We start from the raw sequence: 19,888 nt of genomic DNA, 5'->3' as shown, positions 1-19,888 counted from the left end.
AGTCTTAAGTTTCTCCCATACTTCTTATTCTCCTTGTATTTGCCTACTGGAGAACATTTATATTCTGTTTTGTATTTCCTTTGTAAACAAAAAGCTGGTTTGTTACACACTTGACATGTTAGAGCCTCATATGTAGGGCTTCTGGGCACTACTATAAGTAAAAACTAAATATAAAATTATATATTAAATTGAAAAAAAGCTATTTTCTGCATAATATGGCAGCCAAGTTTTTTAACTTCTTTCAAATTCAATAACAAAACTAATTGTTTGACAATGTACTGAATGTCTTACATACATGGTGTGATATATACAAATGAAAACACTTCTATAAAACTTGGTCTTGCCTGATGATTTAACACTGAGAGTGTTAAAGCTGTTCAGCATGGGTAAAACCAATACTGATTTTAATATTTTTTCAGAATTTCAAGATCAAACATAAAAGTCTAACTGAAGAAATCAGAGATTTCAAACACATCAACAACTAAATTAGCATAATCTTAAAGGATGTTTGTATAATAAATAGTTTTCTCTATTTAACACTTACTGAAAATGAGAACAGGACAGCTGAACTTCACTAAGATAAAAATTTGTTTGCCTTCTTTCAGACCTACCTGTAACAGGGCTGAAGTAATTAATCTACATACTACTGCTGCAATGGAGTAATGAATTTATATCTTACATTCGTATCATCTTCTGAAGGACCCAAGGATTAAATTGCAATGAAAATATTACAGTATATCTAACCACACTGAACTTGAGGTGACTCTTTGTAAGCTCCACAGAAGACACTAGAAGAGATGTTGCAGAGCTCAGAACCATGTACTACAGCACCTTTTCTAGAATTCCTTCTGACATGTAATATTTTATCAGAGATATCAAATTCTCAAATTAATTTTTAATGTCTCACCTTATTTATCACTTTATCACACTTAATTCTAAGACTTAGGATTTTTGCTATTATCTCTAATAAAACAAGAGCAAGAAGAAAATGTGAAGAAAAATGTAAATACTATTTTCTATTCTTATTCTTCCTACCTGTAAAATCTTAGAACCAAATATATAGAAATATCACATTTTATTTGCAAAAATAACAAATCAGATTATGAATAATTCACAGGCCATCATTTAAAATTTCCACCATAGTTTAGGTCCAACTTGTATGGCCTCATACTATTCAGGATAGTTATTTGTTTCCAGGGGTATACGCTTTCTCCTAAGGTCCAAGAAATAACTGCAGTTAAGAAATTGTCCAAATAATTGGCATTATTACCTAAAGCAAGACCTACAAAGAGATTGTCAAAAGGCAGCCTCTGCTATCTCATTTAGCCTTAAAAAAAAAAGAAAAACAAAAGGAGAGAGAATCTCACCGCAATGCCCAATGGAGCTAAAGTTAACAAAGCCTCACTATGACCCATTAGCTATGTTATGCAGAACAAAAGAAACAAGGTAAGGACAAGTATCCTCAATATCTGGTGATTCTCAATCTCATGTGCTGATACAAAAATTCTATTATTAAGTATTAAAATTATTTAAAATATTTTAAAATGCAGATTCATATAGTCTAAATATAGTTAATTTTCTCATATCTAAAAATAAATATTTAATCTTTAAAACATTGTACAATTACTGAAAGTAAAAATAAAAACAACAAAGCAATCCACCTGACAGTTGAACTAATTAATGTTTATATGCAAACCTAACCTAGAATTCCCTTATCAGCATCATCTTTTCCACACCACGTATGAAAAGACTACAACTGGAAGTAGCAACCAAAGCACAGCATACCTTGAAATGCACAATGCAAATGAGGGACGCTTGAATACTGCCAATTGTGCTGTATTTGATTTTTGTTTGCTATTTTGATTCTCTGTAATCACAAAGAAATAAAGAGAACCACTGGAATGGACAATGCTCAACACAGGATTCCATACTAAATTGGAAAGCATACTATCATCACAGATTGAAAAACGTATTTCAAGTATTCATTGTCTTAGAAAACCAACAGTTAGCTCCTGGGGAAATAGGGATTCTCCAGAAGCAGATAAATGTGAAGTTATAGTGTTTTTAGTGGAGAAACAGAAGGAGACTATACAACGTCTTCTACAGATACATGGAAGGTTTTGGAAGGAGTGTGTCTGAAGTAATTTGTCAATGTAATCAAATGACCAAATAAATTCTTACTTATGGAAGGTTAAAAAATATTGAGATAGGAAGATATCTGAAATATATTTGTACTTAGGGCATACATGCTCTCTCTGTTACAGAGAATAATGAACATTAAGTTTTTTTAAACCAACCATTTCCCCTCATCAATTGACCTACTTCCATTCCTTTTTCTAGGGGCTCCAAAAGCATCTCTGCGCCAGACACCAATGTGGAATCTGTTTTCTCACATACAAGCAAAGAATGCAATTACACGAGTCTTGTGTTCTTGTTAATGTGATTCCCATTTGTTCAAAATCTCCCATTCAAAGGTCATCTTGGTTGGTTTTTACTTTTCATGGGCCAGATTCAACAACTGAAGCCTCCTACACAAAATTAATCTATTTGCATTACACTTAATGGACTGTAGTCACTTCTGATTTCCAAAGACGGGGCTTGGGGCCTGTCTGCACAAGAAAGAATAATTTATTTTAATTTAAGGTTGGCTTTTTTTCTGATTGACTCAAGCAAAACTGATGTAAAACAGACTGAAACATCTGTTTGGATTTTTGCACTGATTTAGCTTATCTAGTAGAAGAAGAAATGTGTGCTTTTTAGTCTCTGATGAAAAAAAATTACTCTTGCATTTCCATGCTTGTCTGCTACTGATTTTTCTTCCTTGTCTATAAAAAAGGTGGCCAAAGTGTAGCACAAACGCCACTTATGCCTGTTTCCATGCTACATTCAAAACTTAACTGAGCCACAGATTCTGGGTCTCACTGCTCCTATACAGGCCTCCATAAAACCTGTGGGAACAGTTAGGAACTACTGCAGCCACCATTCACATTCAACATAATGAATAGCTCTGCTGCCCCCCCGCAGAATGTGCTTCTGGTTCGGGATAGAAGAAGAGGACCAAGTCATAGTAAAATAGGAAGAACAGGATTAAGGAGGTACATGAAGGCAGGAGAAGCCAAGGTTCTACTTTTTATTCCTGAAAGTGAAGGTTGATTATATGGGTATGTGGAGGAAAAATTATGTGACTGAAGTCTGAAATAAAAAATAAACTTTTATGGGTGCAAGAGCAGAGAGAAAAGATTAAATGTGAGCATTGGACTGCAATCCTAGCTTAAATGATAGGAACATGCAGTAGGGAAGGTGGGAGAAGAGCCATAGATGAGGGTCTGGTTTGACATGGTTGGAAAAGCCCTGGATGCCAGAAGTGACTGATGATGATCATATACCTACCTCTTATCTTTTCTTCTTTCATATATAACACTGACCTCACATTTAAACTAATGCAATTAGTGGAAGGTTCACCATAAGCAGCACATTTTTAGTGTTTAAGAGTATCTCACAATGACTTGTAGAAAGTCCTCTACAAAATTAAATTACTTAATGGGAGAATAATTTAGAGTATGACTCTGAGTCAAGGTTTAAAAAGCAAAAAAATTCTTTAAACACAAATTTTATTTTATGCCTATGCTTTTGCTCACATAGACAAGGACATACACACTAGATGAAGACATATACACAAACTCAAAATTTCAAATGCATTCAGTACATGGAAAATTAACAAACAATTGTTTTAAAATTGTTTAAATTTCACTCTAGAGACTGGTTTGGAAAAGAAAACCCCCTAAAGGCTAAAAGTGACATTTGGAGGTTTATTTAATATTGTTACTAGAAAAAGCCATATTCCAAGGCATCCATGTATACATGCATAAATATGTATAGTGTTTTATCATGTACATGACAGGTCACATACATAAACAGCGGATCTACCCAACTATATCTCTTTCAATGAGAAATTAAAAATAATTTCAACATGATTTGTATAATATAGCTATATTAGAATCTTTCTCTATATGAATATATTATTATTTATTATGTACAATACATGCAATAAAAACATTGTATAGTATATATCTAAAGTCTATCAATGTATGTAGAAAAGCTATGTCAGTTATACAAATCAATACTGTAAAATAGTGAGTGGAAAGCAGTGGATTCAGTGATTGAAACATACTACTGTTACATGTACTTAAATGCTTATAGAATTTGGAACCAAATTAATGGGTAAAATTAATTTCTGTGATTAAAACTGATCACAACATATTAAGGCATGAAAGTAATGGAAAAGCAGTCCTAGCCTTTCAAACACAAAACAAAAAAAAATCCTCACAAAAAAATCCTGGCACAACTTGATAATAATGCACTGACCAGTGCATATCAAGTTCACAAAACTGCTGTAAATTTTTTTATGACAAAAACCTTTTTTATGACACTGACAACATTGGGTCCATGACAGAAGATCTTTATTATTAAGACATTTAAAAGATAAAATATCAGTCTCTATTTCAGCCCCAATCTTTAACTGGAAAGATTCTGAACACCAGCTTTGATGGAGGAGAATTGTATTTCGCCATCCCTCCACGCTCCTATGTGGCCATAGCATCTTGGTGTGCCTGAAGTATGAATAGGATATACTCTACCACAGTTCTGCCAGTCTGCTGAAAAGTTCTGTGCATACCTATCACCTGACTATAAAAGATTTCAGGCCCCATCCCTGAAGCACACATTGAAGCTTTATTGAATATTCACATTCAATCTTAAACTGGATTCTAAATAAATAGAACAGAAAAGTGTGTCAGATAATCCAGTAAAAACCTACATTAATAAAGCCATTATTATTTTGTTTTAACCTCCGTGTCACAAGGCATAAGTCAATTTAGCAGCTCTGCTTGCACCTGTATTAGTCAATGAAATATGTAATCACCTGTATCCAACAGTAATCATGGTCCTTAGTCAATATTCATTCTAACCTGAGCTTTCCTCCTTTAACATAGTCAATAAACTGCTTTTGTAATCTGTTTGTGCACCATCATAACTATTCTTTTGTCTTATCCTTTGAGAATAAGCTAGCTAAATCTTGAAAAATACATTCTTAAGTAATTTTGATCATACAGAAACTATTCTTCCCAACTGTAGTCACCTTTCCTCCATCCTCCCACACACCACTCAAAAATAACTACAGTTCACACAGCAGATGTAGAATGAAGACTTATGGGCTCAATTTCCAATTCTATCAAAGGCTCCTTTTAAGAGTTCGGGTATATGACTATTTTTTCTGTTCAATTATTCATTTACAGAAGGAACAAAAGTCAACTTTTTGTTCAATGTGTGTTGTAAGGCTTTAACCACACCTTTGATGTATTTGAATGCCACATTAAGGACTACTTAACTATGCAAGAGGACAAACGAACAGGTTAAGAAGCTCAATTCATCGCAGAACAGTCCTCACAGTAGTAGGAAGGTTTCTCGGTCCTGAGCAGAAAGTCGAGAGGATTTATAAACCTTCACAGCAAGGAGACAAATATCTTGCAGACTAATCAACCCCAGAAAGCGTTCCTGTCCTTTGTACCGTCACCCCACAGAACGTTCACAAGTTCCACCGTCAATTTCCACCGAGTACCTGAATTAACAACCTTCCTATGCGAACGAAAGTACTAGACAATCATGAGATTTCTCGCCTCTCTAATATTTCGGAATAAAAATTTAAAACCCCACAGATAGGCAAATCTGTACAGGGACCCCCCACACGCCAGAAACCACGGTAGGAAACGGGGCCACGTTCCTCTATCGTGCAGCGACTTTCACTTTCCGGCACAATGTTGCAGAGAGCGCCAGCCGTGACCCCGGGAGCGCCGGCGGAAAGGGGGGCTGGAGGGGGTATCCCGGGGGTCTGCCCAGATCCTCAGGTTCCAGCCGCTGCCTGCCCCATCCATCCATGCATGCAATACATCCATCCACCCCCGGTGGGAGCGGAAGAGGCAGCCCACGGCCGAGACGCACGGCTCCCCGCCCAACAGCAGCGCGGGCGCCCCTGACATCGGCCGGGCCACGCGGCAGCGCCGGCGACTACCGGGGATGGGCCGTCCCACCCCGCCCCTCGCAGCCCGACACGTACCCACACCATCCCAGAGCCCGGCGGCAGGGGAGTGGCGAGGGAGCGGCCCAACCTCTCCCTCCGCAGCTCCGCGCGGCGCCGCTGCGGCCCCCGAAATGGCCGAACAAAGGGAGCCTCGCCCGGCCGCCGCCGCCCCTCGCTCGGCCGCGGGGCGGGGCCGGGGCGGGGGCGCCGCTGCCCCGGTCACCCTGGCAACGCCGGGCGCGATGGAGGCGGCGGGGAAATGGCCCCCGGGCCTCTCGCCAACACCGACGGGCTCCTCGCAGGAATCCTTCAGCCTGGGCCCCGCCAGGCTCCCCAGGCCGGCCTCCTCTCCCCGCACCCCCTCACAGCCCGCCGGCCACAGCTGCTCTGCGGGAGGTGTCTGACACATGTGCCAAAAAGAACAGAAAAATAAAAAATGAGGCTGTGGGCTAGACAGCGAAAGTACAGCATCCTGGCTTTCGTCTTAGGGAGTTAGCGCAAGTGCACACGCAGGGTCTTCCCAATGGAGTGAGTGAATGGATTGAGAGCAGCCCTGTGAAAAAGGACTTGGCGGTACTGGTGTATGAAAAGCAGGACATGATCTGGCAAGGTGCATTTGCAGCCCAGAAAGACAATTGCAGACTGGACTGCATCAAAAAACATGAGGCCAGCAGGTTGAGGAAGGTGTTTCTTCCCCTCTGGCTTCTATACCCAGCTCTGGAGCCCTCATGCCAGAAAGACATGGACCTTTTAGAACAGGTCCAGAGGAGAGTACTTCCAACCCAAATCATTGTATTCTATAATTCTTTGATGTGTGTCCAGCTGTGGCAAGAACACTGCATATTTGTTCATGGCTGTGGGCACCCCAACAAGTTACAGTAGCAATCTCTAATTGTGCTGCAGACCTATCTCCTTGACTGTAAGCACTAGCTACTCTTTTATTAAACAGTAAAAGCTGATAATTGTCACCTGGTTTCTAATACTTATAGACCATTTAGAAAAGCATGTTCTTGAGACAAATTCAGTTTGTTATAAATGAAAAATTGTCCAGCCAAATTAAAATGAAAAATAAAATATTTATTTTGCAATCAAATTCCATCTAGCTAGCCACAAGGAAAGAACAGAGCTTGGTGCTGGCTGTGCAACAGAGAAGTCAGCCTCAGCAGAGGTTTTCCTCTATGCCCATACACCTCCATCCTGGCACAAATTCCGCCTGAGGCCAAGATTTCAGCAATCAGTCTTTTCTTCCATTCAGAGTCCATATGTTAATGAGATTTTCTTTTTTGGTGATGAGGAAGAACAATTCAGTGTCCGGAGTTGTGGAATCCCTTGATGAAGCTTACAGGAACTCTGCATTCACATGTATCTGCCCGAGGATTTCCATGATATCCATCTCAGGTCATTCACGCGATGATCAGCACCTGGGTGTCCCCATATCTCTCCAGACATGGCCCATCTCCTGGCCGAGTCACATCCTCTTATTTGTAAATCAGTTTCCAGTATACACCGGGTCTCGCCTGCAAGGGTGGGGGGGCTTCTAATACAACCGAGCATAATCTAACAAGTATCCAATATTACACATTTCATACAAGGAAGGGTGCAAATTATGTTTACTACACAACATGTTAGTAACTTTGCTTATGGTTTCATTGCATTTCTTCTGCTCTTGGAAACCCATGGTCTTGTCTCAATCCTCATTTAAAGAAAATCCTCTCAGTCTGCCTTTTTATCATATACATAACCCTTCCACAACCCCACATACTACTATGATTTCACAACAACGAAAAGCTTTTGACAGTGTCTTCCATAAATGGGGTTTCCCAGCCACTTGTCTAAGTCAGCACTCAAATATAGCTCTAGTACTGCGCCACACTACGTTTCCTAATTATTGCAGAAGGAAACTTGAGAACACAACTGGTCTGAACATCAGAATTTTATACTCATAATACATTCATTGTCTATTACTCCAATAGGTACCTCTATTTATTTGTTTTCATAGGATCTGTCTGGTAATCTTGCAAATACTAACACTTCAGTACTACTGGAGGAAGGTCTTGTGCAGAAAGATCTATTATGTGCGCATTCCACAGGCTTCTTCCCTCTGTTAAAACTCCTGCCCACAGTCAAATTAAATACTTGTTATTTTCCTTGAGAAATATTTTACTGTGTATTGTTCTGAGCAGATTGTAATATAGTTTTATACCTTAATACTTACACCTGCAACAATCACTGTAAATTCGTTTTCTTATAATAAAATCTCTCAGCTAACAGGAAAGTAGGTATGTGGGGCTGTATCTTCCAGTTCAGCCTTCCTGAGTACAGAACACATGTCCTATAGCTTACTCCAGTTTTGTCAGCATGTTGCAGTCAAAGTGCTGGCCTGTTTTCCTTCTGAAAATATTCTTTGTGATCATGGTCTGCCTGGATGTCCAATCCTCTGCTATTCTCTTCCTTATAGTTTTCAACCTGTTAGTCAGCTGTAGTCAAATCTAACAGACACATGAGGGTCTCCAAAAGATAACAAAGTCTGAGTCTTGAGATAAACAGGAGGGAGGTATAGAAGAGAAGCTGTGCTTATGAGGAAATGTTGGAATTGATCAAAGGAAGGGATAGTTTCTGCCTGTTTGATATCCTGCCAGTTCATAAGTACCAACATACTGGTTGGTCCAGCCCACATACATGATTTAAAATCAGAGTTGCAATACTGTTTCTGGCTCAGCTGTCTGCCCAAAGATGTGGAAGTGAGCTTGTGGTTTATTGGGTATGGGGAGGAGAACGACAAAAAATCAAATTGTAGTGCATGTTCTGGTACCTGAAATAACTATTTTAAACCAGTTCACAGTACAAGAAAGCTATAAAAGCAGCACAGTCAAGTACTCAAGTATTCCTCTAAAGGGGACAAAGAAGTCATTGTAGCCACACTGCCATTGTACATTACAATCTCCAATTGTCAAAGTGCTTTTTTGGTGGCATAATTAAAATTATGCAGGCCCCGTGTGTCCTTCCATTGGCTAGAGATCGAGAAATGGAAGAATGAAAGATAAGATCTACCTTTGCCTGACTTCATCCAGATTTAAGATAAATTACTAACTTCCTGACAACTTTCTGAACATTTCTTTGTTTAAATAAAATAAAATATTAAAAACAAGCAACATATTTTCAGTTAGCTAGACTTTATTGAAATGCACTTTCAGACCTGATGCACTGGTCTGTACTTAAACAAGGCAAATAGAATTATAATCTATGTATCAATTTTAGTCTAATGGCAGATTACAGCAGGGTATGTCTAAATAGTTTTGTTTTCCATGCATACTTGGAAGAAATAATCTGTGAAAGGCATCTTCCATACAAAAGAAGGTTCTTCCCTGGTGGGCTATTTCAGTTGCTGATTATGTTCTATCAACAAAACATGAAGGAAACAGGTTATTGCAAAATTAGCATTGTCTCCATGACACTGAAGTCTTTTGGGATAGTGAGGTACATGGCTATTAGATGCAGCCTAAGTCACGATAGCACATAGCAAGCCAGAGCTAATTTATCTGTTTTCTGAGTATAATAATTTTGACTGAGAAAGACAAAGGTCTGTGCTAAACAATTCCTAAATTTATTTGGAACCAGCTTAATTCTTAATTCTACATTGTGCTGATGATGCATTATACAGATATAATTTTTTTTTTTTTTAATTTTAGACTGCAAGTCTGTGTGGCTGCAAATTGTTTTTGGGAGCATACTTAGTTATTTTTACTATAATTTGTCATTATATGTTGGTTTTTAAGCACCCAATTTTTCTTGACAGGATCAGGCATGGAGATTCATCATCTGAAAGCATGGAGATATATAATTTCTTAGTAATAAAGGAAGCTGTGCAGTTGCCATGAAAATATGCCCTCTAGCTTATAAAGAATGACATAACTGAATTTCTGAGTTGTTGTACGGAGGAATCAGAAACAACCTGAGGTGTTTACAGATGCTGATAATATGTCTTGTAATTTTTCCAATTTTGTCTTCCATTTATAAGTAAGTGTAAAGTTAGAATTGAATAAAACCTAGAAATTAATGTGAAGGTGTTTTGGTATTTGCATGAGTTTGCAGTTTTGAAAGCAGCAGGTGGAAGAGGTATTACTGCCGAATACATATCAACGAGATACAATTTACATAGTCATGAACCATGTTTTGATGCTAATATCATTGTTTTGTTGATCATCAAAGCCAAGAGGATGTGTTTTTATCTTTTAACATGCATGAAGTTAGGAGAGCAGGATTGTCAGCCTTATTCAGGTCAGAGGTGGACAAGAATGTGGCTTTGGACACTATGTTTGAATTCGGTGTCACAAGGAAGATCTGTAACGTGGAAATTGACAAAGTATCCACCAAGTTTTTTGGTGGTTTCTTAAATTGGCCATTTGACAGGAGTTTTACCTGCATGTTTACCTCTACTTAGATGGGAAAATAAATCCAGCATTTGTTCTGGTCTTTCGTAGTTATCTTGCCCAGTTATGTATGCTTGTGGACTCTGATGTCCAATTAAGGTACTGTAGTACTATAATTACAGAATATATTTACAGGTGAAGGCTGGGCATATAATGTAGTAAAATGTGTGAATCATCAAAAAATATGAAGAAAAAGCATTTTTTAATATTCTTCCCTGTATTGTGATAGTTTCCACCTTGCTAGGTCTGATAATAGAACTATTTCTTCTGGAAGCCTCATACTCTATCTCAGAAATAATTTGAAAAGAGTATGAATTTTTTTTTTTTCAATCAGTCTCCAGCTGCTGTACACTTTTTGCCCTTTAGTTTCTGACACTTTTCTCAAAGTACCCAGTGATTGTGCTACAGCTGAAGCTCTGTGGGCACTTTACAAAGGCCCTTTCTGAGAGCAAAATTAAGAAGTGCTACCTGGTGTTGCACCTCTGGTTTATGGCTGCTAGACTGTAGAGACAAAGAACTGTAGGGAACAACTGTAGGCAGGCAAGGAGGCAGGCAGGCAGGAAGGAAGGAAGGAAGGAAGGAAGGAAGGAAGGAAGGAAGGAAGGAAGGCAGGCAGATTTTACTAAATTAAAAATATATATTCATGTACAGTTAATTCCTATCATAAAAAAAAGCAGGATTTGTTCAACAATATGCAGTTTACATATTTAGGAAGCATTATATATGAAGACAAAGTAAGATGATAATGTTGGCCAAGACCTTGTCACTAAATGTGAGAAACACAGGATTAACCAGTTTCACAGGTCAGATAGAAATAAGATAAATTACTTAATTGATTTCATAGGCATTATAAATTAATGTTATAGACAAAATTTTGAGTAGATTTTCAGGATGTGCAGTTACAAAATTAATTATTTCCTATTTGCAAGGATCTGGACATATCACTGCTGAAAGTATTGCTGCTATTTTGCCTATTCAAAGAGAATTTCCTTTTAGTGAAGTTCATTAACTACCTCTATGCATAGGGGGACTCACTGTTAAGGGAATTTACATATCAATTTTTTTGTGTTTATGTCATTGCTTATAGGCATTTAATCTACTTTTTTATCTAAAAATGTTTATTGGTTTTTTTTACATGCTGGCAAGATGGTGTTTAGTGTTAGCTGTTGAGATATTTTTCAACTTTGTTTCTATTTTGTATCACTACAAAGGAATAAGCTGCTTTCCTAAAGGTTTTCCTTTACAATTGAACATAAATTTAGCTGTAGCAACTAAAGCTGTTATTGCCTGAAGCAATCTATACCAGCCATTTCTCTGAGATTAGTCATAACATGCCAAGTACATTAAGTAGAATTTAAAATATAAATGTTCTGGAATAAATGTCAAATTGTATTGATTATAATGTGTTTAAACCTCAAAACAAATTAAATATATGCTTTAAGCATATAGTTTCATTGGGCTGGCTGAAGGTCAGAAGGGTTGAAAGCTGGCATGAATGGTAAGTAAATGAATGGGAAAAATTTGTGAAGCAGGCCATCAACACGTAAATCAAGGTCATTAGCAGTTGCAGACATAAAAGAGCTGTTATCATCTGACTAGGTATCTTTTTAACAGAAAATTCTTTATGAACATTTTCTGAAATCGTCATGTTGTTCTTGGTTGGCCACTGAAGTTTTTTCAATGGAACACTGAAACCTTTGATTCATGTTTCATAAAGTTCATTTGTCTGTCTGGAAACAGCAGGAATTCTGAGAAGAATCTTTGGAGATATTTGAAGGAACTGAATGAGCTGCATTAAGAATGTAATCTGTTGTCAAAATGACTGCATTATTTTCCACCTCCTTTGCCATGAGTGTAGAGTAGTAGAACCAGCAAAAAAGATGCAAGTGCTTATCAATCAAAGATTTGTTTTGTGGGGATGACATTTTCAGAGTGGTGTACAAACATAGGCATAGTCCTCTTGCTTTTGTCTTTACAGGGAAAGGAGGTAACAGCAGTAAGAGTGCTGAAAGCACCTTTTCCTCTTTTCAGGAGGAGTGCCAGTGTGAACCAATGGTGAAAGTCGAGATTTGAGTCATCTCCAAGATAGTTGTGCTGGAGATTGAAAGAAAATATTATGAGAGGTTAGAGATTGGCTAATTTGAGCAAAATGAAAAAAAAATTATAGGAAATAACTAGAGTTAATTAGTGAAGATGTCGGGTAGGTGTCTATGATTTGTGAGCAGTGAAGCTGGGAATAACAAAGACTCAGAGAAAGGGAAGAGAAGTATTGCCAAGTCTCTAATTTTCCTTTTATTTTAGCTAGTTCTTTCTTGTGATAAAGAGTTCTATAACTTAATTTGTTACTCCTTTGTTACCATTTTAATGAACTGTTAGAACCTAAGCTTATAAGGAGCTTAATTTAACAGACTTCAACAAGACTATTGATTTTCAGAGGTTTTATTTGTTTGTTTGGGTCAAGTTTAGGGTAGGATTTTCTCATGTTTTCGGTTACTTGCCTGTGATGATTTAAGTGTTACATTCAGAATTATGATGCATGACAACTACAAATCCCGAAATATTTAAATTACTGATTTTTTCAATTGTGTGTCAGTTTAATGGAAAACTGTATAGGAAATGGTGATCTTCCATGAGATTTTGAGAGGTTGCTTATTTTAATGCCCATTTCTATAATTATTTGAGATAATGGCTGTGGTAACATTACAGGAACCAAAAAATATTATGCCTCACTTAAGTTTAATTGAAGGTGCCCCTGCTCATTGCAGTAGGGTTGGAAAGGATGACTTTTAAAGGTCCCTTCCAATCAAAAAAATTCCATGATTGTGTGATTCTATGAAAGCATCATTTTCCAAACGATGAAGTATGGAGTATACTTGGTGAAGCTATTTTGTCCTGAAGGAACAGCCTGGGTGGTGCTGCATTGTGCTGCTCGGACAGGTGTGCTAGGGAGGCAGGGCAGACCTGTCTGCAGTGCTGATGCAGGACCCTGTCTGCCTGCCTGCTCAGCCTGGCTGGGTGAGAGTTCTCCTAGCACCAGCAGCGCAGCTGACAGGGAAAAGCAGAGGTGGTGACAGGAATGTGATGCTGAATGAGTGCTCTGGAATACCATTTATTTTTTTGAAGAGAGTGTTTTGGCTAAAAAGATTTGGGGAAAGAGTGGCCTAGAAATTGCAGAGGTTATTGGTCTGTGTGATAACTGGAAGTCCCACACGCAGTGCACCATCTTTGGCATCTAGTGTGAACACCAAACACTCAAAAAATTATCAAAGGTATTTTCAAGGTTCTGGATACAAGAGATACCCAAGTACACACCTGTATGTGCTCCTAGATGTTCTGATAAAAATACATACTTGAAGTATTTTTCTCAAGTAATATTATAATTTTATTTCTTTCTCAGAACTCCACTTAACGAATCTTTATTTAATGAATGAAAAAAATCCAAACCATAAAATTCTATCTGTAGACAGGTCAGCTAGATTTGTGCCAGGTTTCACACAGCTGTAATTTATCTGTCCTTGTACATATTATGCGGCATTAAGAATAAATACAATTATTGAACCATTAGGATACATGATCCCAAGTATGTAGCCATGATGACATAAAAATAGAGAAATCAATTGTTTGCATTCCAGCATGTCATGTTTGCAAATAAATTAGCACTAAAAGCTAAAATGATGACATGACAAATGTAACTTTCAAGAAGTATAAGAACTATTATCAAATGTCTCAGTATTATAAACAAATTTAGGTTGCTTTTTTCTTCTGTTTAAAGTGTTGGGGTTTTTTGTTATGCTTACAAATATAAAGAAGACATTATATGTGTTTCACAATTGCAATTTAAAATATATTACAGCATTCAAGTCACAGTTATGTCTAGATAGTCAGGACAGTTGTATAGTAAATAAAAACTATGACATAGTCCCTAAATAATTCTGACTTCGTCAAAGGCATTGGCAGCATTCCCATATTTTATGTGATACTAGGATTTCACTCAATGCCCAGTGTAGATCAAAAGGCCAAAGAATTTAATTTCTCCAGGGCATCAAGTTTTTAAACATGGCAATAGGCACCTAGATATAATCATGAGGTCAAGTATTTAATAAAATTCTTATGTTTAAGTCAGAAAAATAATTCCAAAAGAATTCTGCGTTATCACAGTACTGCTGTGACAACCACCTCTGATAAGTCTAATTGCATCTCTTTAGCAAGACAGAATCACTGTAATTGAAAAGCATCACTCTCTCTTCTTCCCAGTAAAAATGACTGTTCAAACATGGAATTAAAATCTGATTCAAAAAAAAAAGAAGATGGATTATGAACATGTTAGGCATGAGAGAAAATTTTTTTCCCTCTCCCTAAGAACCCAAAAGAAAGAATGAGTAATTTGACTTAAGTTTACTTGAATATTGGAACTTTGTCAAAGGACAAGCATCCCTGGAAAGCATTCCAGTAAAAGCTATCAACAAGAATGGAAATGAAACAAATTTGGAAATATATTTACTGACCTTTCCTTTGCAAAATATCCTTTTATAAAATATCATAATTCTTAACAGATGTTAACTGAGCTAAGTTAATTTGCAATATATGAGACATTAAGTTTGGTTGAATAGCAACAGAGTTTTTGATTTGACATATATTTATTTCATCATGATCTCCAGAGTCATTCTGACTGCTGTCCAGAACAATTTCAGAGGTTACTGAGGACATTTATTGCACAATCTCCCTTGAACTCACTATAGAAATTGGAAAGCAAAGATAATTTCACTGTTTGTAAGCAAATTGTGCCAGATCGTATTGTATATATAAAAGGAAGAGTGGAGGTTACATGATAGCCTATCATTCCCTTTGCATATATTTGGACATTTAATATGGCTGGTTTTCACTTCCATCCCAAAGGTAAAGGAGTGAGGAGGACATGGCATGTGTGGTCCTATCCCACATCCCTTTTCAATGCCTCTGAGAGCCTGGACTTTGGAAAGGATACTTCCAGGAAGACACACAAATGCCCTCAGGGTGGTATTTCATTCTGCATCAGGCACACTTCCCTTGGAGATGTGGGAGCTGAGGAAAGGAATGTGCCCCATCAGGGATTAAAATCAGCTGTCTGTATCTTTCAATTTCATAGCACTGTTATTAGACAATGTTTTCATTTACAAATGAGAAAATCTATACACTTAACCTATTCTTCTGCAATGTCTGTGGCTTTAATTTAATTTAATTTAATTTAATTTTATTAATTTCATTTAATTTCATTTATTTAATTTTATTTCATTCTTTCACTGGCCTACAGTAAAAGGCTCCCATGACCTTCATCCAGTGCTATTTTCTAATTTTCTAATTATTTAATAATAATAAAAATAATTTATTTTTATAATAATTTTATAATAATAATAAAAATAATTTATTTTCTAATTTGTTTGTTGCCACAGTGGGAAAAATTTTAGAATACTGGAATTTTTGTTTCTGTTAAAAATCAATATAAGCATAAAAATTTTGGCCATTAACATTTCTAGTTTGAAATCTTTCAATGCTGTGAAAACATATTTTTCTTCTCCAAGTTACTAACGTGGTAGTTTTTAGTCCCAAGCAGTTCTTTGTTCTTTAAGAAGATTCTTTAGATGTCTTGAGATCCTCTTTCATGTCTCATCCCTTGCCATATTCAGATTGTGAATTTAGTTTATATGTAGATCCTCTTGTTATAAGGGGAGCTTGTAATAATTTTGCAGACCTAGAACTCTGTCAGGCTCCTGACATTACTACAAACTCTTTCCCTACAGACTTTGACTGACTTCTGTCACCTCTCTAATTTTCATGTGGCCTTTTTTCCCTTTTTTTGCACAATTTAACATTAAATTTTTAATGCCATATCTTTATTTTTGCTGGCTTACATTGTCTCTTCCCTATAGGTCTGTGATCAATTACTATGACCACATGAATTGTCAGTGGTTTCAAGATGGAAATAATTTCTATACACATCAGCTTGCTGAAGAGCTTAACAGGCAGTGTGCTTACTCCATAGGAAATACTATCTTCTAGTGAACCTGTTTGTTTCTCTGCACATGGAGGTGAGCATCCTTTCCTCCTGTCATCTTTAAATTGAATTTATAGTCATCAAAATTAAATTAAATTGCAATTAAAAATGAAATAGTTACTGAAGTTTCTTCTCATAAGATTTATATTACTGCCCAGTTGGAGAAGGGCTTGTTTTTCTTTCTTTAAAACCTATGCTTAGTATTCTCTACATGAATGTAATTTTTCAAGACTGATTTCCCATGTTTGTACTGCATAGTTTCTGAAAAATAATAAAAAACTCCCTCAACATATCAATAAGAAAAGAAAATCTTATAAACCAGAAAATGTGTTTAGGTACAATAAGTCAATTTAATATGTTTCATTCATTCCTTTGATATGCTTAATTTTAGAACTGATGAAGTAAATAATTTGCTGTCAAGAGAAGAAGCACATGGCTATGGCAATTCTAGGTGAGAAAAATTTCATTTCTAAATACATAATAGCATATGATTCCTTATAAAATACAGAAATGGCTTTCTTTTGAGATATTTTTCAAATTCTAATGTATTTAATAGGTAGAATAGTTGATGTTAGAAGGCAGTTCTGGAAGTCATCTGGTACAATCTCTGTGCTTAAGCAGGGTCATATAGAGCTGGTTCCCTGGGACCTTGTCCAGATGGCTTTTGACAGTCTCCAAGGATGGAGATTCCACTACTTCTCTGGGCAACCTGGGCCACTGCTCAGTCATTCTCATAGTAAAGAGAGTTGTTCCTTACATTCATGAGGAATCTTTTCTGGTCCTGTTACTGGGCACCACTGGAAAGAACCTGGACACCTCTTCCCTTCCTTCATGTATTTATATACACTGATGACATTACCCTTGAGCATTCTCATCTCCTCTCATCATTTTCAATCCTTTCTCTGATAATACTTCTAATACAACCCAGGGTATCAATAGCCTTCCTTGCATCAATGCCTTTACATAAGAAATCACATTCTTGTACTGTTTGGTTTTTTTTATGAGAGGCTTGCTTGTAGAATATTAACTTCCCTTCCCCGCCCCCCCCCCCCCCCCCCCCTCCAGCATTTAAGATATTCTTTTTGTTATTCCTGTACTTTTCTCAGGGACAATGTAATTATAGTAATTTTTCAAAAGACAGCCATAAACAGGATTTACTTTACTCTTTAACCTTTAGTACATAATTAGAGAGAGTTTCCAAGTAATACCCCACCTCTAGTGTTTCAGTTTTGTAGCTCAGCAGAGCTAATAATTTCCAAGAACAAGATCCATAAATTAATTACTATTGACATGCAGAATTTAGTGTTGAAGTTCATACAGTGCTGTGGAAACTTGTGCCATGGTAAAATTGACTTTAATCTATCAGATCTGAGACTTGCACTTTATAAGCACAAAACTGAGAACGCTTCATTCATATTAGTCATGTCTGGTTTCAGCCACTGTCTTTCCTTGTTCCAGTGTTTTCCATTATTTAAAAATTCCAATATGACACCTGGCAGCTGCTATTTGTGCTTATATTTTTGTTCTTTGAGTCTACCATTGAGAGCAGTAAAATATTAGCACTTGTATGCCATTTGTCCTTCAACAAAGGCAGCTGATGTACATACTTCCCCCACTTAGATAAAGAGCAGTTTAATGAGATTTATGTGCTGTTTCTGGTAAGAGGCCAGTGGCTGATTAGTGAACTAGCAATATACTGAACTCCTCCTTTAACCTGCTTTATATTCACTGCATGTTGACCTACCAGTGTAAAGCTTAGAGCCAAATATTTAATGATGTGTCAATTATTCCATCACTAAATTTTCACTCACAAGTACTTTTATGCATACAGCAGACTTACTGAATGTTATTTGATATCGTCAGTTCATAATTGAAACAGAATATGTAAACAAAAAAGCTAGTTGCATAGAGATTCTCTGCCTCACATTCTAGATTTTACGTATTTTTAAGTACCTTTAAAAATATTCTGATAATTAAGATTTCTTAAACCATTTTTTATTTAAGTACTTAAGCATGACTTGAAAAAAATATAGTGCATTTGGAGTATTCTTCACATGATGAATCATACCTATGCTATTTTTTCATATATGCAAGACGAAATTTCAGAGGAATACCAGAATCTTTTTAAAGCCATTGAACTGATATCTTGACTTGCATTAACTAATGGATAGAAAAGGGTTACAGTGGAACACATCTAAAAAAATTCTGCTCTAAATCAAACTATGGTGGAATGTAACAGTTGCTGCTTTCATGTCACTGCTATTTGCTGATGCAGCTCAGTGCAGTTGAATCACCACAAGGGAGACATTTCAAGAACTTGGTATTCAAACATCTCTTGGATGAAATCCATAAAACAGTGGACATGAGCTGAGTAATAAATCCTGTAGATATGTATGCTGGTGCCATGAAATGGTATCAGTAATCCTATCCAGAGTAGCAATTAAAATATCACTGTGGTAGTCTGCCAATACTTTTCCTTTTAATAAAAGTTCTAATAATGAAAACAACAAAGTAAGAGATGATAGAAATTTTTATATAGCAATGATGTTCTCTTTACAGTTAATAATATATCGCAATAGTGAAATATATGACTGCCTTTCTCCCTGTAAAAGCTCAAATATGAATATATGGCAGTGAAGTCCAGGCCATTAAGCCTTTTATGCATGGAAGCAAGCATGGAAGATTCTGCATATATATATCCATTATGTGCTGGCATTCTCAAATTCCATAGTACTATCTAATAGCTGGTAGTATACACTGCAGATTGAAGGCTCTTGATCTATCAAAGTCCACATAACATTTTCTAGCTTAAACAGCTAGAAGATTGCAGCCTGATTTTTGAAAGGCCATGAGACAAAAACTTTAAATTTTCAGGCCTGGTCATAATGGACAAATAATTCAGAATTTCATGACCACTGTTAACAGGCTATTACAGGAGCAAATCCTCAATGACATGTGACCCCCTCAGTCTCTCCCAGGACTTCTGAGGTTGCTCTGACAGCTGTTGTCTCAGACAGAGTACTTCCTAAAGATGATATCTGAGATGTCAAAATTATTTTGGTAAAAACACAGGTAGCATGCAAATTAAAGCAAATAATAGAAAAAAATCTTCAGTGGTAGATATGCAAATAGGAATTAGATTGCATTAAAAATAGTGAAATAATGAATAAATCCCACATAGATAAGTTACAAATAGCAAGTAGTTTTTAAGCATGTCCAGAAGAGCTTTCAAGTTGACTCCATTATGCTCCATTTATCTGTTTGTCTATTAACCTTGCTAATCCACAGATTTTGGGCCCAATTATTTGGGCAGGAGAAATATAATTCCCTTCACATGGAGTATTTAATTAT

The 19,888-nt window shown here is 36.7% G+C and overlaps 1 protein-coding gene across 2 annotated transcripts in view; it reads right to left on the bottom strand.

Moving 5' to 3' along the window:
• Nucleotides 1-6,260, bottom strand: part of TNPO1 (transportin 1) — a 71,580-nt gene extending 65,320 nt beyond the window's left edge. The window contains exon 1 of one of the 2 annotated variants that reach the window (XM_021531770.4): nucleotides 6,113-6,260. The gene's annotated coding sequence lies outside the window, so the exon portion shown is untranslated. The remainder of the gene's footprint in view (nucleotides 1-6,112) is intronic. The other variant, XM_085567598.1, reaches the window with a different exon arrangement.
• Nucleotides 6,261-19,888: the final 13,628 nt, after the last annotated feature.

This window comes from Lonchura striata, chromosome Z, assembly GCF_050655825.1.
Source record: "Lonchura striata isolate lonStrDom1 chromosome Z, ASM5065582v1, whole genome shotgun sequence".
Classification (NCBI taxonomy): Eukaryota; Metazoa; Chordata; class Aves; order Passeriformes; family Estrildidae; genus Lonchura; species Lonchura striata.
This window is presented reverse-complemented; position numbering and strand designations above follow the sequence as displayed.